At 31.8% G+C, this 8,478-nt stretch overlaps 1 long non-coding RNA gene and 1 pseudogene across 2 annotated transcripts; one reads left to right on the forward strand and one right to left on the reverse strand.

Moving 5' to 3' along the window:
• Nucleotides 1-1,907: 1,907 nt before the first annotated feature.
• On the reverse strand, nucleotides 1,908-2,378 carry LOC110281444 (two-pore potassium channel 2-like; annotated as a pseudogene).
• A 1,274-nt stretch (nucleotides 2,379-3,652) lies between these two features.
• On the forward strand, nucleotides 3,653-6,086 carry LOC107487756 (uncharacterized). 2 transcript variants are annotated; one of them, XR_008009312.1, is made up of 4 exons: nucleotides 3,653-3,824; nucleotides 3,903-4,014; nucleotides 4,096-4,213; nucleotides 5,675-6,086. It is a non-coding gene; the product is annotated as an uncharacterized LOC107487756 (long non-coding RNA). The 2 variants fall into 2 exon arrangements; XR_008009311.1 differs by having other exon boundaries at nucleotides 3,903-4,213.
• The last annotated feature ends 2,392 nt before the right edge of the window (nucleotides 6,087-8,478 follow it).

Raw genomic sequence — 8,478 nt, forward strand, 5'->3', positions numbered from 1 at the left:
AGGGAGAGGTATCCACTATCCACACCCTTATAAGGCATGCTTCGTTCCCCGATGTCCAACCGATGTGGGACCTTACCATTTGTAACAGTCCAGACCACCCGCTAGCACGATATTGTCCGCTTTGGCACACAAGGTCTCACTGTTTTACCTTTGATGATAGGGATGATAGCCGAAGCCCCCCACACTCACTCGTCAAAACGCGTCATACTTGGGAGAGGTATCCACACCCTTATAAGGCATGCTTTGTTCCCCTCGCCAATCGATGTGGGACCTTACAATCTACCCCCTAAGGGAGCCCAGTACCCATCTGTAACAACCCAGACCACCCACTAGCACGATGTTGTCCGCTTTGGCACACAAGGCCTCACGGTTTTACCTTTGACGGTAGGGATAATAGTCGAAACCCCCACACTCACTCGTCAAAACGCGTCATGTTAGAGAGAGGTATCCACACCCTTATAAGGCATGCTTCATTCCCTTCTCCAACTGATGTGGGACCTTACAATCCACCCCCCTAAAGGAGCCCAGCGCTCTCGCTGGCACATCAATCTAGGCTCCGACTCTGATACCATCTGTAATAACTCAGACCACCCGCTAGCACGATATTATTCACTTTGGCACACAAGGCCTTACAGTTTTGCCTTTGACGATAGGAATGATAGCCGAAACCCCCCACACTCACTCGTCAAAATGCGTTATGCTCTTTTTTATGAATTTATGCAAACATACAATGTAAATTATATATAAAATTACAGTATCAAAAATAGAAATAGTAGTATTATTTATTCTTTAAAATTATACATAATAGTTTAATTTAACATTGTTACATATTATACATAACTTTTTGAATGGGTTGAAATGAAAATCTTTACTGAAATATCAATTATAACTTTAAATAATGTCACTTTAATTCATATTTATGTTAGCATCAATCTTTTTAAGTCTTAATAACTTAATAAAAAAAAAGAACAACACATTATATGTGTTATATATATTTTTTCTTACATTACAGAAGTTATAATTTATGTAATTGACACGATTAAAAAGATTGAATTTATAAATTTTAATATTATCTAGGTATAGCATGAGTTATTAAATAAAATATTCTTTTTATAAATTGATCAATTTTATTTCAGCATTATTCTTTGACATTGCTTATATGATGCTTATTGCGTTTAGGTTTCATTCCATTGTGTATAATGTGTTATTTGCAGAGTTTCATGCTATATGCGTGGATTCTTGGCTTACCACATGAAAAACATTTTGTCCGGTTTGTAAGTGTGATAAGAAAACCGGTTTAAGCGAACCTCCACCTTCTGAATCCACACCTTTGCTTTCGGCATGCCCAACATCTGTATCATCCTCTGCCTTGTCTTCTACCAGATCATTGTTACTCTAATCTCCAGTTATTCAAATTGCTTGTCCACCATATGCCTCATCTGTTTCTCGTAACCACTCTTTAGCTATTCTTATATGTTTGGTTTGGGTTATTTGTGGGAGTTTATTTTCATCTGAGATTTGATTTAGGACAGAGACATAAGTTTGGTGACAGTACATTTCATGCAAATGGCTGAAATTGACCTTTTATGAATTGTTTTACTGATATTATCTTAAGTTGTAACCAGTTTACCACTACATACACTAAATTTTATTTGAACATGAATTCTCATTTCTATTTTAATTCATTTTTTTAGTTAATTATGCTTTTATATTTTTATGTTCACACGATGTAATTGTTGTGTATATAAACTAATTAAATATATTATAAGGAGAAAAAAAATGTGAAAAAAAATTACTTTTATTCATTGTCATTGTACAATACAAAATACAATTTAAGAAAAGATAAAACTAGTCAGATATGAAACTACATAATTATATATAACAATGCCAAAGAAAATCCAAATAGCTTAAACACATCTTTCTGCAACTGTACTAAATAAATAATCACCAAAACCTACCTTTGTCATAGAAATTACATCCAAATAAAAACTATCAAACCAAATTATATCCTAAAAAAGATGGGCCATAATTATTTCGATGCCAATGACTAAGAGGACTAAGAGGACAATAACAAAGGTTTACCAAAGTTTAATCTTATGGACTATCTTATACTCAACTATGCACCCATTCGGTATGTTTTCTGCATATTTTGTAATGATGCATGTTTCTAACTTTTTAAGAAAGTATTTTATGAAGCTTTGAAAAATATTAGAAGCAAAAAGGCAACAAAGAGATAAAAAACTAGTACCTATTTTACTCCATGAACGAAGAATAATATCTTCATATCCTACTGTACTTAATGTAACTAATATAAAATAAGGAGCATCTACAAATTTTTTTGTAGAATTAACCTTAAACTTCTCATTCATATAAACCATAATTCCAATAAAAAATAAAGTAAAAAACACACTAAAACTAACACAGAAAATATGGTGGTAGCATGTTCCTAAAATTAAATAAAAATAAATAAATAATTACTATTATATACACCATCTTTTATTTGAACAATATAAATTCTCATTTCTATTTTAATTTATTTTTTTGTTAATTATGTTTTTATATTTTTATATTCACACAATGTAATTGTTGTGTATGTAAACTAATTACATATATTATGAGTAAAAAAAATGTGAAAAAAAACTACTTTCATTCATTGTCATTGTCCAGTACAAAATATAATTTAAAAAAAGATAAAACTAGTTAGATATGAAACAACGTAACTATATATGACAACCCCAAATAATGTCCAACTTGCTTAAACACATCTTCATGCAACCATACTAAATGAATAATCACCAAAATCTATTGTTGTTATAGAAATTATGTAAGACCCATAATTTAAAAAAAAAATATTATTATGAGTTAATTTCAATTTATTTATTCATTGAAGACTTTACTTTTACAAATTATTTTATTAAAAATAATTAAATCAAGTTTTGACAATTAAATTAAAAATATTACTTAATTATTGAATAATTTTTTATATTTAAATTATACAGCTTAACAGTAGCAAAAGAATAAGAATTTTATACAATTTAGTTAAATATTAGAGATTCTAAAATTTAATATTTTAATTTTATAAACAAAGAAAATTAATTATATTATCTTTAGTTTAAATTAAAATATTCGACTAAAAGTCAATTAGTAAATTAATAATCAAATAACATTTTTAAAGTAATTTTAATAGATTAAAATTAGGTTTTCAATTGATACTCTATATCCCTAATTTTATTAAAATTAGCTAAAATACCCTATTCTAACCCTAATTTACCACCGCCAACCCCTCACCCTTTATGCCTTAGCCTTCAGGAAAAACAAAAGAAAAGAAAGGGAAGAAAGAAAGGGGTGAATAACTGATCAGGGAAGGGAGAAGAGTGATAACCGAGAGGGAGAGAAAAGAGAAGAGGGGAAGGCGCCGCGCCACCACGCCTCACCGTCGAGCTCATCCCGCCGCCGCCCAGCTGCGCCCAGCTCACCGCCAGTCACTGCTGTCGCCGCCAACAATGGAGGAGAGAGAAAGAGGCGAACGCGAGGAGAGAGGGAAGGAGCTCGCGAAGGAGCCGTCGCCGCCGTCCTTCTCGCCATGAAGCCAGCGCCGCCATCGTCATCATCATGGATTGCTGCTGCACGTGACGCCGCCGTCGCCGGCCGCGACCTGTCCAGCCGCCGTGCCCAGTCGCCGCTCGCGTTGCCGGCGCCGTCTCCGTCTGAACCGTCGCCAGATCCGCCACTGCTGAAGCTTCTGGCCGCGCCTCTGCGTCGCCGGAGCTCCACGTCGCCGCCACTGCCACCAAAAACCACCATTGAGGCCTAAGTCTGTTTGGGTAAGCGATGCGTTCTGAAATCTTTAAATTAGTATTTCTGTTTAAATTGTTTGAGGATCTGAGGTCTTGGTGTCATAGGATCGAGTTACGGGTCTTGATTGCTGAGCTCTATGGCTGCTGCATACAGCATCAAGGTGCTGCGTCGTCATTGGCTGCTGTTGCTCCGTTTTCTCGATCATTTGTGAGCCCAGTAAGTCGTTCCTTGTTCCAAACTCTTTTAGCTGATGTTCTGTTATAGATTATTGAGTTTTACGCGACATTAATGTTTTAGGATTGAGCTAAGGCTGTGTTTAGAGGCTGTGGCTGCGGCTGGAACGGTCGGTGTTGATGCTATTGTTGTGGGATAAGAATAGAAATGCAGTTTGTCGCGTAGTTGAATCGAGAATGAGGTAGGGGTTTTTCTTAAAATCTAATTCATACTACAGAGTTGTGATAAATAGATATTAATGTGAGAGAACATATGCCTGTGATTATAATTGCCTTCTAAATGTGGTTTCTTGCTGGACTGAATGACTGATTGCTTGACTGCTTGAGTAGTTTGTGATTGCTGAAAAGAAATTAGTTTGGAAGGTTATTTATTTGATTATTATGAAAAATGGCTTTTCTTGGTTTTGAAGCTATTTTTGATGATGTAAAGGAATTGGCTTTGGAAATGGTTTAATTTTGAGTTAGTGACTTTATAAATGATTTAGTATTTGAGCTGGTCTGATTTTAAAAAGAGATTTATTATGGGCACTGATTCGCTTTGAAAATTATTTGATATTTGAACTAGCCGAAGCTTAGAAAATGATTGAGGTTTTGGAAAGGTTTGAGAAATGTTTGGATGGGACCCGAAAAGGGTGGCAGAATCCGAGTTTTAGAGGAGGTACTGCCGAAATTTTATAAAATTAGAAGTTTCATTTGAAGTAGTTATTTTAAAAGGTTTAATTTTAAGCATTATATGATGATTTAAGAATACTTCATTTATCAAAGAAAAAGTTATGTTTTGGATTGAGAATTGTTAGTGAACGAAACGGAAAGAAGGATGATAAGGATTATTGATTTGAAATATGATTTTTTAATGAATTTGGAAATGGATATAGATTGATGAATGATGAATGAATTGTTTATATGGCTTATGAATTTGAAATATCTGAGATACGAGGTTCCCTGGATTAAGTGCCGTGGCTTGCCACCACGTGTACCAGGTTGAAAACTCGATACTCTGTTGACCCTACGACGTAAGTGTGACCGGGCACTATATAAATTCCTGGGAATGTTACCCCCATTGAGCAATATTGATTATTTGAGAAAAAACTATGCATAGATTCTTGGGGATGCACGTCGGGGGACAGTCTAAGGACAATTCAGACTTGTCGGGTTGGCTGGATAACCGACAGATGAGCCTCATCAGCCATAGGACAGACATGCATCATATGCATTTGTATGCTTTGCTTGGGTTTGAACTTGTTTTGGTTTGCCTAATTGCTAAACTGTTCTTAACTGCTACTTTAACTATTTGCTGTAACTGCTACTTACTTGTGCTTTCCATGTTTGTCTTGCCTGTGTTTGTCCTGGTGTGCTACATTTGAGAATGAACCTTGGTGCTGAATTAAAGACTGTGTTGTTTGACTGTGTGGTTGGTTTCTGATTGAGATTTGCTTATGAGAAAGGAAAGACTTTGAGTTTCTGAAAATGTTAAACACTGCCTCTTTGAAAAGGTTTTAAACGATTAGCTATTGGATTTTAGAAGTATTTATAAGACAATGATAATCACAGAATCTGAAAACAGTTTTCTTATTGAATATCTTCTTATGACAACTTTGAAACTCCGTGGTGAGACCGTGTGGTTAGGTTCTCACCCCCTACAGCTTTACCTTTTCAGGAACCGGATGAAGAAGCGTTATACTGCGTTTGGTTGATATGTTGTTGTATTAATTAGATTATTTTATTCCCTCGTTTTTGTTATTACAAATTTGTAAGAGGGATAGGAATTATATGTTTTATATGTATATTATATTATGAGTTATTATGTAAGGAGTCTTGTATATGAATCTATGCCTGTTTGTATTTTTATTAAGATAAAGTGTTTATTTCCAGTTTTCAAGGAAATCAGCGATACAGTGTCGAGTCACAGGCTCCTATTTTAGTATTTAGTATGTAAAGTAGTCGTAGTACTCCTTGCTATCAGAGTGGCGCAGCCAGAAGCGTGTCTTCTGATAGTGAGGGTGTTACAAATTACAGCTAAATAAAAATTATCAAACCAAATTATATCCTCGTTAATTATGTTTTTATATTTTTATGTTCATACGATGTAATTGTTGTGATGTAATTGTTGTGTATGTAAACTAATTAAATATATTATGAAGAGAAAAGAAAAAATGTGAGAAAAAAATTACTTTTATTCATTGTCATTGTACAATACAAAATATAATTTAAGAAAGGATAAAACTAATTAGATAAGAAACTACATAGCTATACATAACAACGTCAAAGAAAATACAAATAGTTTAAACACATTTTCCTGCAACTGTACTAAAAGAATAATCACCAAAATCTACCGTTGTTATTGAAATTACAATCAAATAAAGACTATCAAACTAAACTATATCCTCTAAAAGATGGGCTATAATCGTTCGGATGCTAATGACTAAGAGGATTACAAGGATTTACCAAAGTTTTATCTTATGCATTATCTTATGTTCAACTATCTACCCATTTGATATATTTTCTGAAAATTCTGTAATGATACATATTTCTAACTTTTTAAAAAAGTATTTTATGAAGCTTTGAAAAATATTAGAAGCAAAAGGGCAATAAAGAGAAAAAAATAGTTTCTATTTTATTCCATGAATAACGAGAAATAACATCTTAATCTCTTACTGTAGTTAATATAACTCATAAAATAAAGAATAATTACAAATTCTTTTGTAGAATTAACCTTAAATTTCTAATTCATATAAACCATAATCCCAACAAAAAAAAGTAAAAGACACACTAAAGCGAACACAAAGAATAAAGTGGTAGTATGTCCCTGAAATTAAATAAAAAATAAATAATTACTACCATATACACCAAGTTTTATTTGAACAATATAAATTCTCATTTCTATTTTAATTCATTTTCTCGTTAATAATGTTTTTATATTATGTTCACACGATGTAATTGGTGTGTATGTAAACTAAATAAATATATTATGAGGAGAAAAGAAAAAAAATGTGGAAAAAAAACTACTTCTATTCATTGTCATTATACAATACAAAATACAATTTAAGGAAGGATTAAACTAGTTAGAAATGAAACTACATAACTATATATAACAACGCTAAATAAAGTCCATCTTTCTTAAATATATCTTCTTGCAATCGTACTAAATGAATAATCACCAAAATCTACTGTTGTCATAGAAATTATAGCCAAATAAAAACTATCGAACCAAATTATATCCTCTAAAAGATGGATTATAATTGTTCCCATATCAATGACTAAAAGGACAATAATATTGACTGACCAACTTTTATCTTATGGACTATCTTTTGCTCAACAATCTACCCATTTGGTATGTTATCTGCAAATTTTGTAAAGATACATGTTTTTAACTTTTTAAAAATATATTTTGTGAAGCTTTGAAATATGTTAGAAGCAAAAGAGTAACAAAGGGATAAAAAAATAATTCCTATTTTATTCCATGAATAACGAAGGATAATATCTTCATTTTTTACTTTACTGTACTTAATATAACTGATATAAAATAAAGTGGTAGCATATTCCTGAAAATAAATAAAAAAATTAATAATTACTACTATATACACCAAGTTTTATTTGAACAATATGAATTCTCATTTCTATTTTAATTCATTTTTTCCGTTAATTATGTTTTTATATTTTTATGTTCATACGATGTAATTGTTGTGTATGTAAACTAATTAAATATATTATGAGGAGAAATGAAAAAAATGTGGAAAAAAATTACTTTCATTCATTATCATTGTACAATACAAAATACAATTTAAGGAAGGATAAAACTAGTTAGATAAGAAACTACATAGCTATACATAACAACGTCAAAGAAAATATAAATAGTTTAAACACATCTTCCTGCAACTGTACTAAAAGAATAATCACCAAAATCTACCGTTGTCATTGAAATTACAGTCAAATAAAGACTATCAAATCAAACTATATCCTCTAAAAGATGGACTATAATCGTTCTGATGCTCATGACTAAGAGGATTATAAGGGTTTACCAAAGTTTTATCTTACGCACTATCTTATGCTCAACTATCTGCCCATTTGTATGTTTTCTAAAAATTTTGTAATGATACATATTTCTAACTTTTCAAAAAAGTATTTTATGAAGCTTTAAAAAATATTAGAAACAAAAGGGCAACAAAGAGATAAAAAAATAGTTTCTATTTTATTCCATGAATAACGAGGGATAACATCTTCATATCTTATTGTAGTTAATATAACTCATAAAATAAAGAGTAATTACAAATTTTTTTGTAGAATTAACCTTAAACTTCTCATTCATATAAACCATAATCCCAACAAAAAAAAATAAAGTAAAAGACACACTAAAGTGAACACAAAGAATAAAGTGGTAGCATGTCTCTAAAATTAAATAAAAAAATAAATAATTACTACTATATACACCAAGTTTTATTTGAACAAT

The sequence above is a fragment of the Arachis duranensis genome, chromosome 5, assembly GCF_000817695.3.
Source record: "Arachis duranensis cultivar V14167 chromosome 5, aradu.V14167.gnm2.J7QH, whole genome shotgun sequence".
Lineage (NCBI taxonomy): Eukaryota > Viridiplantae > Streptophyta > Magnoliopsida > Fabales > Fabaceae > Arachis > Arachis duranensis.